This window comes from Chiloscyllium plagiosum, chromosome 3 (assembly GCF_004010195.1).
Source record: "Chiloscyllium plagiosum isolate BGI_BamShark_2017 chromosome 3, ASM401019v2, whole genome shotgun sequence".
NCBI lineage: Eukaryota > Metazoa > Chordata > Chondrichthyes > Orectolobiformes > Hemiscylliidae > Chiloscyllium > Chiloscyllium plagiosum.
Window position 1 is genome coordinate 11,174,687 of NC_057712.1, and position 3,942 is coordinate 11,178,628.

At 42.5% G+C, this 3,942-nt stretch overlaps 1 protein-coding gene across 2 annotated transcripts in view; it reads left to right on the forward strand.

The window, feature by feature from the left end:
* LOC122540933 (structural maintenance of chromosomes protein 6-like) overlaps window positions 1-3,942 on the forward strand; it is a 75,891-nt gene that overhangs the window by 10,718 nt on the left and 61,231 nt on the right. The window lies entirely within an intron of this gene.

Below are 3,942 nucleotides of genomic sequence, written 5' to 3' on the forward strand. Positions count from 1 at the left end.
TCTAGCTCTGAGCTTCCATCCTAGCTCCCTGAATTTCTGCCTGAAATCCCCATCTCTCTTCCTACCTATGTCGTTGGTGCCTATGTGGACCACGACTTGGGGCTGCTCTCTCTCCCATTTAAGGATCCCAAAAACACGATCAGAGATATCACAAACCCTGGCACCTGGGAGGCAACACACCAACCGTGAGTCTCTCTCGTCTCCACCGAACCTCCTATCTGTCCCCCTAACTATGGAGTCCCCAATGACTACAGCTCTGCTCCTCTTCCCTCTTCCCACTTCCCTTCTGAGCAGCAGGGACAGTTTCTGTGCCAGAGCCCTATGCCCCACTGCTTTCCCTGGTAAGTCCCCCCCCCCCCCAACAGTATCAAAAATGGTATATTTATTGTTGAGGGGAATGGCCACAGGGGGTCCCTGCACTGCCTGCCGGTTCCCTTTCCATCCCCTAACTGTAATCCTTCTGCCTTTTTCTTGTACCTGAGGAGTGACTACCTCCCTGTAACTCCTCTCAATAACCACCTCTGCCTCCCGAATGATCCGAAGTTCATCCAGCTCTAGTTCCAGTTCCCTAATGCAGTTGTCGAAGAGCTGGAGTTGGGTGCACTTCCCACAGATGTAGTCAGCAGGGACACTAGTGGTGACACTTACCTCCTACATTCTGCAGGAGGAGCATTCAACTGCCCTAACCTCCATTCCCACTATTCTAAATTCCCAAAGAGACTGTTGAAAATTAAGGAATAAAAAATAAACTTGTTACCTTACCACAGAACCTTTTTTTTGGTTAGAGGAGGAGGATGGGTAGGAGACACTACCCGAGTAGCGTTTCGGGTAACGCAACAACACAAATATATGACTTCCCAGAAGTTCTTTGCTCCTCTCTCGCATCTCTCGGTAAATGGTGCATGATTCTGATTTGAGATATTGGAGGATTTGAGAAAAATGTCAGGGAGGTAGAGTTGGTGCCATTGATGTGTATGAGAAACTTGATGCTTTGTTTTCAGCTGATGTAAAGGCACGACATAGTACTGATAAGATTGAGACATAAGAATGTTTTTGAGGGGGGAGTGGGAGGTAAACGCCCATGTATTGATCATGGAGTGAGGTTAAACCATTGCAATAGATTTTTTTTTGGCAAAGCCGGATAGAAAAGATAGAACTAAGGCAAAGGCAGTCCCTTCAGGGTGGCATGTTGAAGGCGAATTTTGTGGCCATTTAGAGTAAATTTGCAGACTGTTGAGAAGTGGTGGTTTGCCTTCATCATGGCACATAGGATGTCATTTGTGACATAAGTAATATCTATTTAAAGACTAGTTGGGTAGAAAGCTATTTGTAGGGTTTCAAACATGTCGCTTTTGAAAAATAGGTATGCCAGCTTTGTTTTGTTCCCATGCCATTGCAATGAATGTTTGTGCATGTTTGCAATTCAAATACTGCACACAATATTGTCCCATTTTCAGGATTTTTAAAATCTATATTGTGCAGCAAAAGTGAACTTGTGATTGTGTGACAAAGGATTCGCTTATAATATGTCTTTGCAATGTTGAAGCCGAGAGCATATTTCGTGGAGATTAAAAATTGATGTCACAACATGTGGAAGCATTGGAAAAGGTTCAGAGGAGATTTACCAGGATTTGGCCTGGTCTGGGGAGAAGCTGTTATCAGGAAAGGCTAAGAGACTTGGGTCTGTTCTCATTGGAAAGAAGAAGGCTAAGGGGGGATTTAATAGAGACATACAAGATGATCAGAGGATTAGATAGGGTAGACAGTGAGAGTCTTTTTCAGCTTGTATGAGGGGACATAACTACAAATTGAGGGGTGATAGATTTAAGACAGATGTTAGAGGCAGGTTCTTTACTGAGAGTGTCGTAAGGGTGTAGAATGCCCTGTCTGTCAATGTAATTAACTCAGCCACATTAGGGGCATTTAAATAGTCCTTGGATAAGCATACGGATGATGGTGGGATAGTGTGGGGGATGGGCTTAGATTAGTTCACAGGTTAGTGCAAGTTCGAGGGCCGAATGGCCTGTTCTGCACTGTATTGTTCTATGTTTTATATCACGATCTATGTTGAATGTGAATGTCTATCTAGTCTATTTTGTTGACAGTTGAGGAGAAGGTGTTAGCTTCAGCCGTATAATTCTCTGTTGAAGTTTAAAGTTGAGTTTGCATGCTAGCTGGTCTTTCATTCAATTATTGTTGTAACATCTTCCACTTGCTTGCCATTTTGCTTTTTCTTTAGCCCTCATTAGACTCTAGTCACCTTTTGAAAACCTCTGAACTGATTTCTTGAATATAGTACTATCAAATGAATGACTTTTCAGGAACCAATTGGGCCTAAGTGTGTTATGTGACTATCAATAGGTATGAAATTTATATAATTGTATGAAATCTGTGTCTGAAAGTGTCATTTGTCCTTGCATTTCAATACTCCATTTACCATATAAATTTGATTTTCTGCTTCAGTCTTTCTTAACTTCCCGTTTGTTATTTTATACAAATGTTAATCATTTCTAAATCTCACATGCAGCTGCATAAATGCTTGTTGCACTTAGATTAACCACAGCAAAACTTTGCACCATAGTATGAAGGCAATATTTATACAAATGTTGCAGACAGTAGTTTTATTTTGTTCTTTATAACATTGGAACTCTTCATGGGATCATTTTGTGATTTCATTGATGATATCGAAAGTTTGTGAGAAGATTTGTAGCTCGGGTGCTCATTGTTGTGGTTCTGTTCGCCGAGCTGGGAATTTGTGTTGCAGATGCAAATCACTATAAATGCCGGAGGAAACATCACAGAAGCGCTTCACAGGAGGCTCTCAAGCACTGAGGATATCACCTAGACGGGACGAAACGTCTGCAACACAAATTCCCAGCTCGGCAAACAGAACCACAACATTGATGGTATCCATTGTCAGCTGCAAAAACACAATACTAGAGGCTGGAAACTTGATGGAGAATATGCTAGAAATACTCAGCAGACCTAGATTCAGGTCTAAGACTTTTCATCTCAATGCAGAGATTTAGAAGTGTAATAGATTATGTGCAAGTGAAAGTGTGGGGGAGGGAAATGAAGAACGACAGAAGTGAACATAGTAAACTGGAAGGCAAGAGAGACAAAATGCTGTAAGGTTTCATGATGTAATGTCATAATGCCACCATTGCCTTGTTTTTGATGTCCACTGGAGGATGGTCTTTTCCAGCATCCATATTGTTTGAAGTTTTCAACATTGTGCATCCATGTACAGGTCTGTATCCTGATTGATAAGTGAAAGGAGACAGCACTGGCAGTGTTTTTCCAATTAAAGAAGTTAAAATGTGCACACGGGCAATTTGTAATGCACAGCAATATAATTGGGAACAGAAACTGGAAGAGCTATGTTGATGTATTTGTTACAGATCCAGCCAAGACAAGAACTGACATTGCATGCAAGTTTGTGAATTTGCTGCAAGCTCATGAATGTTCTTAGTGAAGAGGGCTGAAACTTCAGAATAAGTACATTTTTTAGCTGGAATGATGCACTCAGGGTTAATCAAACTTCATTCGAAGAACTGGAAGGTTGTATTTTAACATCTTCAGGTCTTTTGAAAATCACCAACACATTCCACCCTGACCTTAAATTTACCTGGACCATCTCTGACACCTCCCTCCCCTTCCTGGACCTCTCCATCTCCATTAATGACGACCAACTTGACACTGACATTTTTTACAAACCCACGACTCCCACAGCTACCTGGTTTACACCTCTTCCCACCCTACCTCTTGCAAAAATGACATCCCGTATTCCCAATTCCTCCGCCTCTGCCGTATCTGCTCCCAGGAGGACCAGTTCCACCACAGAACACACCAGATGGCCTCCTTCTTTCGAGACTGCAATTTCCCTTCCAACGCATCTCGTCCACATCCGGCACCTCCGCCCTCAGACCCCACCCCTCCAAC